The sequence below is a fragment of the Nuphar pumila genome, chromosome 5, assembly GCF_984573655.1.
Source record: "Nuphar pumila chromosome 5, dmNupPumi1.hap1.1, whole genome shotgun sequence".
Lineage (NCBI taxonomy): Eukaryota > Viridiplantae > Streptophyta > Magnoliopsida > Nymphaeales > Nymphaeaceae > Nuphar > Nuphar pumila.
The window spans coordinates 91,410,535-91,427,814 of NC_143253.1; the positions used below are offsets into that span (position 1 = coordinate 91,410,535).

General features: G+C 35.6%; 1 pseudogene across 1 annotated transcript in view; it reads left to right on the plus strand.

The window, feature by feature from the left end:
* LOC149837811 (uncharacterized) overlaps positions 1-17,280 on the plus strand; it is a 93,790-nt pseudogene that overhangs the window by 11,971 nt on the left and 64,539 nt on the right. Inside the window, exons 6-10 of the transcript XR_016432238.1 lie at positions 5,137-5,170; positions 6,458-6,603; positions 8,967-9,033; positions 9,632-9,731; positions 11,605-11,768. The product of XR_016432238.1 is annotated as an uncharacterized LOC149837811 (transcript). The remainder of the gene's footprint in view (positions 1-5,136; positions 5,171-6,457; positions 6,604-8,966; positions 9,034-9,631; positions 9,732-11,604; positions 11,769-17,280) is intronic.

Genomic DNA, 17,280 nt, shown 5'->3' on the forward strand with positions numbered 1-17,280 from the left:
GGTCTATTACTTTCATTTTCAACATTGTTAAGAGGAATATCATCTAGGTCATTCAACAACTCATTAGAGATTTCCTCTTCTTGAGGAGTCTCATCTTCTTGAGAGAGAAGATCAAATAAGAAAGCATATTTGCTTTCGTCAATATCTTTAGTTTTCACAAAACCATTTTTATTTTCCAAAAAAGTTACATCTTTGGATACATAGAGTTTGTTATTTTTAAGGTCAAAACATCTAAAACCCTTTTGATTTTCTCCATATCCTAAGAAAATACATTCATTAGGAGATAATTTGTCTCTTTTATGTGTAAGGACAAAACATTTACACCAAAAAATTCTTAATCTATTGAAACCGGGTGTTCTTTCAAATAGTTTTTCATATGGAGATGTATTTTGTAAGGATGAAAATATCATTCTATTTATCTAGTAAGTTGCGGTTAAGGCGACTTCGGCCCAAAAACTTTTTGGAATTTCTTTGGAAATAAGAAGTGTCCTAGTGGTTTCCAAGATGTATCTATGCTTTCTTTCGGCTAAACCATTTTGTTGAGGAGTCCTAGGACACGATCTTTGATGACAAATTCCATTTATTTCTAAATAATTTTGAAATTCATTTGATAGATACTCTCCACCCGAATCGGATCTAAGAGTAGAGATATTACTTGAAAATTGATTTTTGACTATCATATGGAATTTCTTGAAGAAGTCAAAGACTTCGGATTTTAAATTGAGAAAGTAGATCCACACATACCTATTGTAGTCATCAATGAAAGTAACGTAATAGGAGTATCCTTCTTTAGACATTATCGGAGAAGGGCCCCAAACATCCGAATGGACTAACTCAAAAGGTCTTTTGGACACAAAAGTTCAATTTGGAAAAGAAGTGGATTTCATTTTGCCAAAAATACAATTCTTACAAACAAAATGTTTCTCATTACAAAATTTCTTTCCAAATAGAAATGAGTACATTTTTGAGAAACTTCGATGTCCAAGTCTTTGATGCCAAGTTTCAATATTTTTATCTTGGACATGGTTACAAAAAGAGTTAGTGGGAAGTTTCAAGTTGCTCATGTAATAGAGATATCCCCTCCTATGGCCTTGCCCAATCTGCTTCCTGGACCGAAGATCCTGTATAGAACAATCCTTAGTTGAGAAGGAGATTTCACATCCATGGTCACATATTTGAGCCACAGAGAGGAGATTTAAATTAAGTTGAGGTACCACTCTTACGTTTGGCACAAAGAAATCTTTGGAAAAATTTAAAGTTCCAAAACTTTTTACTTGTAAAGATGTACCATCGGCAGTTGAAACATAGGAGTTTTTAGAGTTATTACACAAATCTGAAAGCCCATTTTCAAGAGGGGTCATATGAAAGGAAGCTCCAGAATCAAGGATCCAAGAAGACATACCTGGAGGAGAGGAAGAAGCTATGGCGGCACCCGAGGTTGATGGTGACTTGAGTAAAATTTGAAGTGCTTCCGATAATTGAGCAAGAGAAAAAGACTCCTTCCCTTTGATAGTTTCCTCCTTTTGGGTAGCTTCTTCAACGGAGGCAACCTTATGCTTAGGTGCTTCATTCAACTTAGGGCAATTAGGTCTTATATGACCCGGTTCTTGGTAATGATGACAAATGGCTTTTCTATAGTTGCCATTATAATTATTTTGCCTCCCAAAGTGTGGAGGCTTATAGGCTTTCACATGGTTGCCTGGTTTAGACACGGCCAAAACATCATCTCCTCCTTTAATCATGCCAAGACGAGTTTCTTCTTGGCATATTTCGGCTATGGCATCTTCCAAGGGAAGAGACTTAGATCTATGAAGAAGGGAAGATCTAACTTGTTCATATTCAGGCCTAAGCCCATGTAGAAATTGAAAAAAATGTTCTTTTTCCATTTGTTCTCTTCTTAGTTCCACATCTACACTAGAAACCCACTTTGGTTCTAGTAAAGATAGCTCATCCCATAAGGGTCCAAGAGTGCTAAAGTAATTCTTTACAATCATTTCTCCTTGCTTGATAGTCTAGATTTTTTTTTGGAGGAAAAATTGACGAGCAAGGTCTTTTTGAGTAAACATACCTTTCATAAAGAACCATGCTTCATTAGCCATCCGAAATTTAACAATGTTGGCGCAAATTTTGAGCTCCACATTGTTCATGAACCAAGTAAGAATCTTGACATGCTTACTTTCCCAATCTTTCACTTTAGATTGGTGATCTTCAATGGCCTTCATGCGGGCATTTTCTTCAAGAGCTTTTTCTTGATGACCATCCATCTTGGTGAGTTGGAGTTGTGGTTCCGGAATGGTGCCCATAACGTATCCCCAAAGCTTTTTACCCTTGAGGTTGTTCTCCATGGCGGCGGCCCACATCATATAGTTGGAGCCATTAAGCTTGAATGAGAGATCAATCTTTTGTTCCCTTTCCATTTAATCTCTCACAAGAAGACAAACAAAGAGAGATACAAAAAACACTATATAACTACTCAACTAGCTATATTAAGAATCAAGAGCATACACAAGGCTCTGATACCATGTAATGAGATATGCGAAAAAACAAAGAGTGCTATAAGCACTTACAATGTCCACCAATGGACAAACAAAAGAGATGACACCCAAATCCGCAAAGGGCCAACACAACATAAAAATATAAATGTCTCTTGTTGAAAAGAGAGAGAGCTCTCAAGAGTGAAGAATACAAGAGGGGTTCACCCCTATATATACACAAAGAAGGAGAGTGAGGGGTGGCCTTATGGCCTTAAAAGAAGAGCCACATAGGGGGCGCCCCATGGAGTCATTGGGAGCCCCCAACGGTCACAAATGTGACCGTTGGGGGCCCCATCGACTCAATGGTGGGACCCCTTATGTGGGTAAATAGACAAAATAAAAAAGAAAAAAATAAAGTGCAAAATAAATACAAAAAAGGGGAAAATAACAAGTACCCCTATCGGGTACTTGTGAAATGACTAAAATACCCCTATTGGGTATATTAGACTATATATATATATATATCATAGTCGCCTATATCGTTAAGGGTAATTTCTCGGCGAGGGTATTTCTAAGAGAGATTTTCAAAAGTTAATAAATCTTGGGAGTTTAAAAAATTGAAAAAAATATAAATAACAGCAAAAAGCTAAGAAAATAATAATTTTTGCATTATTTTTCTTTCAAAAATATAAAGAAACATGTTTCAAAGGTTTTAAAATATAAAAAAACAAATAAATAGGAAATGCAAACTTAAAATAAAAAAGAGTTTTTTTTCAAAAAAATATCGTGATATTTGTTCTGGTGATATTTTGAAAATATTGCGAGATATTACCTTTAATATCGACAGCCTTAAAATATTGGCATTTCTTGTTATATTTTCAAAATATTCCGATATCAGTGACAATGATATATATATATATATATATACATGTCTTTTAAACAATATCAAAGAAAGGCTAGTTGTCACTTTAGGACAAGATATTGATCCGAATCACAAAATGGGTTCCTTATGCCCTTGAAATAACTTGATAGCAGGTGCATCTAAAGGTTTGTGCTTCAAGAAAGCTATAAAAGGATGGGTTGGCACTTTATAGTGCCACACTCAAATTTGGTCATCTTGCCAATGTTGAGGGTGTTATGGTCAGATAGGCTGGGTATGTTTGAGTTCATGTCAAAGAGTGCCCTTCGAAATACTAGGCCAGAAAAGGCATGGAATGGCTTGGAGTTGATCCTCTTTGGAGCAGCCAATTCTGACTGAGATGTGCTAAGCATGCCTTATCTTAATGATCCAAGATGCCTTGTTGAATAAATAAACTGCTAAAAAAATCACTCATCAGTGGATGCTAGAAGCGGATTTTTCAAAAGAAATGTGCTTAACTACTCATATTGGGGTGGGGGGGGGGGATGTTATTTAACCAGATATTGTTTTAAAATTGAAATTTAAGGTGAATGTAAGGTTATTCATGGTAGCCATGAGAGTTTTTGAAGTTATATTAAATACAATTAAAAAATAAGATAAGAAAAAGTTTATTTATTTTAAAACAAAATATAAAAAGTGGAAAAGTATTAATAACGCTGTGAAACTCAGGGCAGAAGTGAAAGGAACTATTTTGGAGTTGATCATGTGACAAGGTAAGCTGGTGGGATTAATGCTGGTCAATGCAGAACACCTTAGTCGTTTAGACTAACTTTAAAAATGGATCCATCCCCCTATGTTTAGTGGTCCTGTTCACATGTGCACTCTTTTGCTAGTTTTGGGTCATGGCAAGGATGAATATTGGTAATGGAATTTGGTCTATTTGGTAACATCAAACACATGATATATGGCTTCTACAAATCCTTATTACTATAAGAGAAACATTTCCCTTTATAATGTTAGCTTGCCTAGCTATTAAATTTACTTTCTAAAAGAATTCCCAAAGACAGTTTGTCAATGTATTCAGGTGATGATCAGGAATAACATGGACTTGGCAACCTGATGCCCATTTTTCTCCAGTGGTGTACAAATGATTACTCTGTAACTTGTGCAGTAGAACTTCTCCAAGTGGTTGATGCTGTCACGTTATAACTAATATCAGTTTCACATTCTAGGATGTTGAGGTTAACTGGTTAATGAGTTTCCAATAATAAATATTCTCCTTTCTTGTTCCTGAGAGCGAAAGGAAAAGACATTCTTGCTTTGATTCTATTGCATCAATGACTATCATATCAATCCATGGAGTGGAAACCTGATTGAAGCTCCCCCATGGAAACCTGATTGAAGCTGCCAATCTCATTGATCGGAGGAATCTGTGGAACAATTCCTAATTGTCTCCTGTGACACATTGAATGTTGGTTGTGAATTTTTGTGTGTTAAATAGAGGATGTGAAATGATCATATCTTTTCAGATCTTGACTTCCAAAATGCTGTTGGCTGTGAATTTTCTCGGGCATTAAATATAGGATGTGAAATGGTCATGTGACTTCCAAAACTGCTTTTTCTCAGTGCATCATATGTTCTTAATTCTAGGCATGTGTTTTGACTATATATTATGATTGGTTCTCCTTCAGCATTAAATGAGAATTAAGTGCACTATGATTTTCAAGGTGTTTCTGCATATATCACATGCAATTTATGCATAAAGTACAAGTTGGCTATGATGGTTCTTTGTTTTTCTTTCAGAGTGAGGGTTCCCTCCCTGATGTGGCAAATGCAGGTTAGATTTTGAATTCTGTGTATGATTCTTGGTTGCAATGCAAAATTTGAAGTTAGTTATCCATGTCTTGCTATGGATAAGTTATCATATTTAATTTTTTTAATCTTCGCTCTTTCTTGGTTGATTTAGTTGAAAATGCTACCATACATGGTAAGTCACTGGATTGTGCATATGGACTGCAGATGGTTGTATGGATGGTAGAGTTCTACTGGTTCAGTTTGCATGGATGTTATTGATTGTATTATTCACTATCTGTGTCAAAAATATCTTGCTACAAAACTTTATGCCTTGTGGTTGGCATGGGCTTCAAAAGTTATCTGACAGAAAAGAAAGAAAACAGAAAAAAAGTGTGTTATGCTTGCGTATCTATTCCTTGCTTTCTGTTACCTTTGGTTCTTTTACTTTTTTTGTAGTATTTTTAGGATATAGTAGGACTAGATTAAGAGAGACCTGAGCCTCAGAAACGAGTCTGTTGGCTTGGTCCAACCAAGAAAGGCATCATCCACTGCTTCGATATTTGATTTAATTTTCTGCATCTCTAGCACTTGCTTTTGTTTAATTTTTTATCTTTTCATTCTTTTTCTGTTTCTCCTTTCACGATCATGCTACAGACATTATATTGCATGAATACTCATTATGCTTCATTTTATTGCTTTTTTTTTGGAAAACAATATTACATACACGAATTCAACATGTGGTCATAGAGCTGATGGAAATTTCTTTGCTTATCATGCATAAATTGCTATGGAACATCTTAATTATATATATTGAGAAGCAACATTTTAACATTTTCAGTACTTGTGCTCCTGAATTTGCTGAGCAACACTATCACAGTATCAATTTACTTTACCAAGTTCTGTGGCATTCAGAGGATGAAAAATAAACCTGGATAAGCTAAAATTAACCTAAATGAACACTGGATAATCTTAGATCGAACAATGTCTGTCACTAACATTTATGTACTGATTTTCAATTTGCGTTGATAATGAAATCACAGAATTCTAAATTGATTTCAACAAAGCGATACAACTTTTATAAAGTATAATATCCTATGTCACATAAGTGCGGGTGCAGGTGGGAAGGGTGCGACATGACAGTTTAAAAAAAGTTGGGTGTGGGGTTGCATATATATATATATATCGTGTGTGCAAATACGTATTTAAGTATATACTATACATAAAACCGGACTCGGTTAGGGTTAACCGAGTCCAGAATGCATTGTTAGTATTCTATCTTTTGCTTTTCAGAAATTTTGACCCAATTTTCTCTATTCTTTGTTCAAAACAGATAGTAATGCAGTTGTTTCAAAAGATGAACTCTTTGATCACTTTCTCAGTGCCCTTAGGAGAATTCACTACCTTGGAGGTACGCCTCATGGGGATGATCATGATCATATTGTTAAGGCAAAGCATGCATTTGATGATGCATTGAAGGTAGGATTTTTTGTCTGATGTTCTGGTTTAAAGCGTTCTTAGAATCATAAACATGATGTGAGACTGTGAGATCTCTTTCAAGCATGTGGATTGGTTGAATCTTTCTGCTAAGAACATATCTCATCACCTATGCATTTCTTATTTCTTATAATTTTCCTAACACTTTGCACCAGATATTATATGTGAATGTTGGATTGCCAGCACAAACTTATGTGATTGATGTGTTTTCTATTAAATAATACGGACTGCACTCAAAATGGATGATGATATTCTATGGTCATGGTATCTTTAAGAATTGTGATTATTAGTAGTAGTACACACTTTTTTTTAGGCATAAATTGTTAGAATAGTGGTTCAACTTCCAATTCTTGGGGCCCAGGTTTGTTTGGATTGAAGACAATTAACATTGTAGTTTTGATTTATTACATATGGAATGAAAGATATTTCAACATTTATCTGCCATCTTGAGAGATCTGGGATGTGTAATAGGTTGATCTTAGTTTCGATCTATCTATGTTTTGATGACAATGGGACATAATACCTTTCTCGGCCTTTTGACAATGAGACATAATGAACACAATCACTCTATGCGATATGTACTCCAATATGCCAGGCAGTTTGTTAATATTTTAATTTAGATTTTAATTCTATTTGTGGACATGCAAGGAATTTATCAAACTAGAGGCAATCGGAATCCTATTAAGATCATGATTGGCCCATGATTTTGTTACATGCTTTAAGCCTTCAAAATAAATGTTATGCAAATATTTAATAACATTTTTTAAAGAAATATCTCAACATATTATGTTAATAGTATTAAATAGGTGTATTTTGAGAAGACCATATCGGGGCTAACAATAGGACTCTTATTTGTTTGGGTTCATCTTGCCGATCAATCTTCATTTTGAGATAAAAAAATAAAAATCTAATTGAAAATATATTTCTGGAGCATGATGTGATATTTATATTCCACTAAGGATTGGTATATAACTCAAAGGTCTAAAAAATGGCATGTTTCATAAGTTCACAAATCCATTTAAGATAAATGATGAATGGTGCTATATTACAGTATACAAATATCTGTAGTTTACACATTATTATCACCATGCTATCTATTTGACATATATAAATACAGTCTTGTCAATGTGGTTTTTGTTATCTTGTTTATATCAACTGGTATCACTTGAATGAGTTCGCAGATACTGGTTCCGTACATCCAGTGGAAGAAGGCTTAATTTGGCATTCATCCTTGGGACATACACTTGCATATTTGGAGTGCTTAAAACATGACTTCCTTTGATATGTTTGTAGCTGCTATATCCATTGAAGACACGTCAAAATCGCTACTGTTTCATGTATGCTACATAACTTTTTATCATAGAATGTAATGCAAATAATGTACAATTCTAGTTGCCAATATAAGTGACAAAGCCAGATATAACAATTCCTGCTGTTTGTTACATATATGATGTTGGTAATAATGATGATGACGAGGATGTGATGAAAATAAACAATGATTTTAGCAGGCAGAAAGTACCAACCAACTAGGAAATGAACTTTGTAGCTCAAATGTAGCATGATTACAACTTCTATTACTAATCTATGTTTATTGTTGCCGTAATTAAATGTAGCTTATTTGCTCATGAAGACAATCTAATTTGAATTCCCTGCTTAAGACACACAAGGCTCTGCACCCTCAGTTTTGTGGATCAATAAAGGTCTATATAGTTGTGATGATAATGTAACATCTCTTGAATTGTTGACTTTCTAATTTGCTAATTTTGTGCATATTTTTGGTTGTGTATATTATGAAGTGCTTCTGTAGCACCTATCATTGATGGGAATAAATGGATGCTGTGTCCAAGGTTGGAGGAAAGGGGTATGTACTACTTAGAATGAGTGACATTAATATGTAAATAAAAGAATAAAATGCATGCTGCTGTGAGTTTTACAATTTGGGAAAGGAAACAAATGTAGGATGGAAGTTTTTCTGGACCATGGGAAAGCAATAGACAGACACATGAAAAAAGAGGAAATGAACCTATTCATGAGGCAGAACCATGCAATGGTTTAATCAAGGATCTAACTTTTCTGGAGGTTACTTGAGAAGTATGGGGGGAAAAAGTGTACTGATTCAGTTTTACCATTAATTAACTGGTAAAAGTGTGCCTAATTTAGTTTACCTTGTGAAGAAAACAGTTGCTTTTGAATAGTAGTTCTGTACATGCAAAGTTCTTTAGAAAACAGTTGATTTTGAATAGTAGTTCTCTACATGCAAAGTTCTTTCTTTGAGCAGGACTGACTTTTTCTCCCATGTTATGCACTAGTGTTGTTATGAGCTGTAATTTATAATGTTTTTCTAGGAAATGGAGAATTCTGGCTGCCAAAGACTTGACTACAAGAATCTAGCAGAAGCGCAAAAATCACTAGGTAAAATTGTCTTCAACTATATTTTTTTTATCTTACATTGACATCTACTCTTGTTTAACTAGAAAATCTCTCTCTCTCTCTCTCTCTCTCCCTCTCTTTCTCTTTGTGGCTCATGGGCATATGCATGTAGGGCTGCCCATGAGCTTATTTAAGTGGAGGCCAAGTTTGTTCACACCCAGTTTGAGCTTAAACTTGGGTAGAATAATATATACATATTTGGCTTCAAGAACTGAATTTGAGGCGGTAACAATCAAACCTGCTACCTCATGCCTGGAAATATGATGCTCTAACCAACAAGCACCACTTCTTTTCTTTTTCATGACATATTCGTTGTCATATGTATAACCTATATAATTTATTATTTTTTGAAAAACAACCCATATGTGAGTTTAAATGAGCCCAAGCACAGTTCTTGGCCTTGGCACATTTAAGTGAGCTAAACAAGTGAGCCCATGCTTCTTGTGAGAAGCTCACTCATTTTACGCCTCTATGTCCATGAAACTAACCGGGATTCTCCTGAATGAACTTGCATGCAGCTCATGATTTTTGATTTTTTCTCGTCTTTTCTGTAATGTCATCTGTCATCTGTTTTTACCAGGGAATCATGCAATGTGATCAAAATTGTATTCAGATGCAATTGAGCTGTATACATTTTCCATTGCACTCTGTGAAAACAATGCAGTATATTATTGTAACAGGTGAATGACACTTTCATCCATCTTTTTGATTAAATTGAAAGGATTAATTTATTTGTTTCTATTATTGTGATTTTGGGTGAATCATGTGTTGATGGTAAATGTAGACAGAGCAATTTAGTCTTTATTTTACCATAAAAAATGAATCTGCATCCTCTTTCCAGAGACTTGTTTAAACGGACCATTTGGCATGTAGAACTTGAAACTCAATCTACAACTATTATGGATCTTTGTAGCATCCAAAAACCAAGTTATCAGCAGTTTCACTTTGGCAATTTTATCTTCAAAATGATCACTGGAAGAATTGACTTCTACTTCGATTTTGGAGTTAAATTGAAATAAATAAATTCTAGTTTCAGATTCAGGAATTAAAAGCTGAAAGATGGACACCTAATCACTAATCATAGTATTGACTACTAACCCTTGCTTGTATATGGTGGACTGGATCTTGCATTTGTCAAAGAGGAGAAAAGTATCTATAGTACATGAACAGAATGTGTTTTTCTTGGTCATGGTGGAGCCTTGATATGTAATTCAGATGTTATCTTCATTAATGCTCAATTTTAAACACTTGGACCCCATGAAATTTGTTGCATGTATGCATTGGGATATAGGGGGAGGCATTGGGCTGGGTTTCCTGTGTTGTGGCCCTTTTGGGCTGTACGTGGTCCACCTTTCTGAGTCCCAGTCTGGCCCATGGTTTTTCAATGGGCTAGTAAAAATTAGATAGGGGCAGGTCCTGCTTGTGTCTTTCCCTTTTAGAAAAGAGGAAGGCCCATTGGTGGGCTGGGCCTGGCTGGGCTTGGGTTAGGGTTTTGACTATTGGCCTAGCTTTGGAGCAGGCTTAGGCCCACCCAGCCTGTCAACAGGCTGATTTGACTAGTCCCCATTTCATCAATGGTCCGATCAAGCTGTCCAGAAAACTGGCTAGGCAATCAAGCTGTCCAGAAAACTGGCTAGGCTAGCTCCTTGTCCAACCCTATTGGATATTATACAACAACAACAACTACACCTTCATCCCAAAACAATTGTGGTCGGCGATATGAACAAAGAAAATCATTCTGGGTCTTCCACATGAATCTTTCTCCTCCAATCATTTCTATCCAATGCCATGTCCTCGGTGAGGTTCAAAGCATTCATATCTATCATCTCCATCCAAGTCTTCCTAGGCCTACCCCGACCTCTTTTAACTAATATATTTTCCCATTTCTCCATCCTTCTAACTGGAGCATCATTAGGCCTTCGCCGAATATGTCCAAACCACCGTAAACGATTCTCTCTCATATTATGCTTTCGAAAATTAATTATATGATATTAGACCGAGTAAGCTCAGCCTAACCCTACACATTCCAACCAGTTGCTCTTCTGTCCCTCCGATGTTATTGACCAGTCAGCTTGGGGCAATTAGCTGGTTATCCAAATGTCTAAATCTCATCACTACGAACTCTATTTTTATTCTAATTTTTAGTGAAAGTTTCTTTCCTTTAAAAAAGAATATAACAAATACAAAAGAATAATGAACTGAATACCTGGTTTTATACACCAAATTAATAGATGTGAAAAGCCTGTTTTCTGTGGTTCCACCGTTGATGATGTGATGTTGTAATCTGAAATCTGTTCCTTATCTGAAGGTAAATTGGTTAATTGTATATTCATCGCTCTCTCTCATTTTTCCAATTTGCCTGCTGAAACTTCATTTTGGTTTTTTATCTGCTTAGATTGTGTTCTGTTTTACATTGAGCTTAAGTATTCCATCATTGAGGTCTATCTGTCATTTTCCTTTTTTCTCTGTAGCTTTTAAAGTTGAAGCATAATGCTTTATTTCTTATGTTTTAATGTTTATGATTTCTTTGAGGTCTATATTTCTGTTATTCAGGGCAGCAGCATACACTCAGATTCAAAAATATCCTGAGGCCATTGATGACTGTAACAAATCGATTTCTATTGATCCAAACTACAGCAAAGCATATAGCCACCTTGGTCTTGCGTACTATGCACAAGGAAATTATAGTGACGCGATTTCCCAAGGATTTATAAAAGGTTAGTGAACAACTAATCAGATAGGATAGCTTGCCCAATTATAATGAGTAATTTGTTTCATAGGTCAAAGTTATGTGGTCTTTTTTTTTTCCATGAATGATGGGGAAACATAAGGTTGTCAACAATGTCTTCTACTATGAGCACATAGTACAAAAAGTTTATGTTGAATTACCTGCTTCACATTTTGTCATTTGACCTGTTTGCTTACATGAATTGATAATTCCAAATGTAATTGCTGATTTGCTTCTACAAAACTTGTTGCCTTTTGGGGTCATAACAATCTGTATCATACAAGAGAGAACCATTCTCTTATTGATTATTATTCACACTATTATTGTTTTATTTTAATAGTGAACAAAGCAGCTAAATTTCCAGAATTTGTAATGTGATATGTTTCCTACTGTGACTCGCACCAGGTAGTATTCCATTAATGAGACATGACATTGGTTTCGGGTCTGGGCTTAGATCCAGATCCAGACTGTTACATGTATTTTACATATTTGTTTTTATTCTTTCCAATTTCACCCATTCATGTGTACTGCTGTATGCAATATGTCCAGGGGTAAATCTGTAATTGCGATATGTTTTGTAACTGCAACATAAATATAAAGGAGAATACAACACACGGTTTCCATAGTGGAAAATCGTGGTTCAGCACATTCTCTAGCATCTTCTCATCTTCTTCTTCTTGCGATTGCTTTGGGCATCATATCAATGATACCTAAAATCTAATATGGTATCGGAGCAGGACGATCGATCGGATTTATCGAGGTAAGTACTAAGAGATGTTGGATTTAAACCTATTTACTTCTCCAAGTTTCTTGCTTCTTTCCCAGATTTCTTTTCTCTCTTCTATCTTTCTCTTCTTTCTTTAATGCAGATTTGTGTTTTTTTTTCAATCAGTTTTAAGTCCTCTTCTCATCTTATTTCTTCTTGTTCTCCATTTGAATCGTTTTTCTCATCCTATTTGGCCGAACCAAATCTGTCGGTTTCCCGACTATTCATCTGATTTCTCATATTTATTCACTGTTATTTCTGTTTATTTTATTGTTTATGCTCTTCCCTGTTCACATATATGTAACACCCCAAAATTTCAAACTTGTAGACCTTTGAAAATACTAGAAAACCTTTCATTTTTCATAGTTTTTATTTTAAAGAATCAACAAAAATGATTTTTTTTTAAGGAAAAGCAAGTTGACAACTTTGGGCGCGTTAGCGCGAAAAACTATCATCAGCAAAAGCAATTTAGCATGACAATTAGTGAACCATGTGTACTAACTATAATCTTTCAGTTTGTATAAAATTAGGATTTTCCCTTAGACAAAAACCCAAAACCAAAACAGGTAACCATGACGCAAATTACAAGCAGAAAGAGTGAGATCTCGAGCCATCTCGCATCGCGCCACCAGCCGTCTGGTAAACCTAATAGTCACCTGCGCCCTTAAAATGAGTCAGTTTCACGAAAAACTGGTAGGTGCACAAGTAAGACAATATGAAACAAAATTAAGCAATGCATGCTATTCTAATATGTTAAGCAATTTTAACAAGTAATAAGCTATAACTAGCATGAGCTGTTGATTACACAAGCAAATAAGTTATCTCATCAATTGATTATGCAACTAATAAGCAGTTAACTATCACAATATAAGCAGTTCATAATCACAAGATATAAGCAGTTAATTAACATAAATAAACAATTAATTAACACAAGAGACTCAATCAACAAGTATTGTGAACATGATAACTTTGTTTCGATATTAACTAGCCTGTGGGTATGCATAGATGCGAAACGTAGAGACAACTGAGACTGATATGGGGGTTTATTATGCCATGTATTTTCGATACTTCGGATAGCTAGCTGAGTCTGCTCCTAAGGGGACGGTCGGTGACCAAGACAAGATTCCGCAAAGACATTCGTGGCAACGGATGCATCCTACTTCTGCAGAAGTCCAAGGGATCTACTGTTAAAAGATGGTGTATCTTGTATATATATACATATATTTATCTTATATATATATATGTACATGTATCTATCTATATATATATGAATATATATCTCAAACCCGATAAGGGTATTTATGTAAATTCATATGTTTTTACGCATATTCTCATTTGAAAATATGTTGTAATTTATTTGCTTTTTTATTTCTTCTTTTTCTTCTTTTTGGTTCTTACTTTTTTATCTTTTCTTTTTTGTCCTTTTTGATAAGATGTAACATGGGGCCCCCCAATACACACATTGGAGCACCCTCCAACGGTTACATTTCTAACCGTTGGAGGGGCTCCAACATGTGTATTGGAGCCCTCCCATGACTCATTGTTCTTATAAATAGGGGTGAACCCCCTTTAGGTTTTTCATTCTTTTGTAAAGCCCCTCTTGGGATCTCATATATTGAAGTTCAGATTTTTTCATGCTTTTGTGCATGTGTATCCGTGCCTTTATGCACTTGTGAGTGTTCTCCTTTGTGCACTCGTTGTTTTTCTTGTATTGTGTTGTTACATAAGGTCTCTTTTTATAGAGATTTTTACATGGTATCAGAGCAATGTTTTTCTTGTATTGATATTTTTAGAAATGAGTAAGGATCTAGTGGTTTCCAAAATATGCCTATGTTTTCTTTCCGCTAGACCGTTTTGTTGAGGAGTTCTTGGGCAAGATTTTTGATGACAAATGCCATGTTGTTTTAGATATGATTGAAAATCATTTGATAAGTACTCTCCACCTGAATCGGATCTAAGAATGGATATTTGACTTTGAAATTGATTTTGAATTTTTGCATGGAATTCTTTAAAGTTAAAAACTTCCGATTTAAAGTTAAGAAAATAAATCCATACATATCTAGTATAATCATCAATAAAAGTAACATAATATGAATAACCACCTTTAGATAGAACCGGAGATGGCCCCCAAACATCGGAATGCACCAATTCAAAAGGTCTTGTTGTCACAAAGGATCTAATAGGAAAAGGAGTAGACTTCATTTTGCCAAAAATGCAATCTTTGCAATTGATATCTTTTTCTTTACAAAACTTGTGTCCAAAAGGAAAAAGATACATTTTAGAGTAACTTGGATGTCCAAGCCTTTTATGCCAAGTTTCAATATTTTTGTCTTGGACATAAGTACAAAATGAGGTATTTGGAAGCATTAAATTATCCATAAAATAAAGGTCTCCCTTCCTATGGCCTTGCCCAATCCGCTTCCCGGACCGGAGATCCTGCACAAAGCACCCTTGGGATGAGAAAGATATTTCACATCCATGGTCGGCTATTTGAGAAACGGAAAAGAGGTTAAGATTTAATTTTGGAACTATTCTAACTTTTGGAACAAGGAAATTTTGAACATTTTTAGAATCAAGAGTTTCAACACCATTTATTTTGAGAAAAGTTCCATCGGCCGTAGAGACACAAGACATTTTTGAATTGGTGTGCACATTGGTTAATGCATTTTCATGAGGGGTCATGTGAAAAGAAGCTCCGGAATCTAAAATCCATGAGTACGTACCGGGAGGTGATGATGAGGCAATGGCGGCACCGGAGGTGGAAGAAGTGACCTTTAAAATTTGTTGAAGAGCCAAGGAGATTTGTCCAAGAGTATCTTTGAGATCCCCGTTCTTGCCGTCATCTTCTTTGATGGTGGATTCTTCAACGGAAGCCACCTTTGGCTTGAATGCTCCATTAAGCTTTGGGCAAACGGGTTTAATATGTCCCGGCTCATAACAATGGTGACATATAATCATTTTTCTTCCACCACTCCCTTGCTTACCAAAATGAGGTGGTTTGTATGTTTTAACATGATTGCCGGGTTTAGATACGGCAAGAACTTCCTCTATGCTTTTACCCATGCTATGCCTAGTCTCTTCTTGAGTAATCTCGGCAATAGCTTCTTCTAAGGGAGGAAACATGGATCTATGGAGAAGTGAGGATCTCACTTGTTCAAATTCGGGACGAAGCCCAAATAAAAATTGAAACAATCTATCTTGTTCCATTTGTTTTTGTCTTAGAACCACATCCTCCATAAATACCCATTTAGGCTCTAAAAGGGCCAATTCATCCCACAAAGGATTTAGAGCACTATAGTAATCTTGTATGCTCATGTTTCCTTGTTTTGTGGTTCTTACTTTTTTTTGCAAGAAATAAGCTCTTGCAAGATCCTTTTGGGTAAACATACCCTTCATAAAAAACCAAGCTTCATTTGCCCGGCGGAATTTTGCAATATTTGCATATACCTTAAGTTCGACATTATTCATAAACCATGCTAGGATTTTTGCATGGTTGCTCTCCCAATCTTCCATTTGATGATTATAATCTTCAATGGCCTTGAGACGAGCATCGCCTTCAAGTGCTTTCTCTTGATCTCCTTCCATCTTTGTGAGCTTAAGTTGGGGTTCCGGAACGGTTCCCATTACATAACCCCAAAGCTTCTTGCCTTTGAGATTATTCTCCATTGCGGATGCCCACATCATGTAATTTTTTCCATTGAGTTTGAATGATAGATCGATCTTGACTTCCATAGCTACACAATGAAGATGTGAGAAAGAAAAGAAGTAGAGAGAGACAAGATTTTACCTTTAGTAGATCTTATGGCTTTGATACCATGTAATGAAATAAGCGGAAGAAACCAAGAATGCTAAAGCATTCACTATGTCCCACACAGACAAGTGCAACAAGCATAAGAGAGAAAATCCACTAAGGGATATACAAAGGGCCTTATAAAAAGGCTACACACATGAAAAATAATATCACTATTATTGAAGAGGAGCTCTCAAGAGCAATACACCATACATGGGGGGGTCCCCCTATTTATAAGAAAAGGAGACCAAAGGGGCTCCCAATAGAGTCGTTGGGAGCCCCCAACGGTCACATATGTGATCGTTGGGGGCCCCAACGACTCCATTGTGGGGCCCCTTTTCGGTATCCAAAAAATAAAAAAATAAAAATAAAAATAAAAATAAAAAATGGTGAAATAAAAGAAACAAAATAAGTACCCCTATGGGGTACTTTGTGAAATGACCATAATACCCCTATTGGGTATTATGGTATTATTACATATGTTTTAACAGTTGCTACACAAGGTCTCTTTTTATAGAGATTTTTATATGGTATCAGAGCAAGGTTGTTTGGAGAAAGAAATTGGTGTAGTTCTTCACAAAATTGAGTGCCTCGAAAAGCGTGCATTCAACATTCTGGTGATTGGAGTGAAGAGTCTTCTTCATCCAATATTTTAGAAGATTACTACAAGTAATATTTAAAATCTTATTATGGTACGTATTCTTTTCTCTCATCTTATCTTTCTAATGGGCGAAAAAGAATCCCATTTCTCTCTTGGTTTCAAACTAAATGGCTCAAATTATCACGTGTGGGCCGGAAACATGAAAGCTCACATCAAAGGGAAAGGGCTTTGGTGTAACGACCCCAATCCAGACCCTTTAAAAATGCGGAATATTTTTTTTTCTAAGAGTTGCGGAAACCTTCCCAGAGATCTGGGGTCCTCACAGTTCCACTTTCCATTGGATA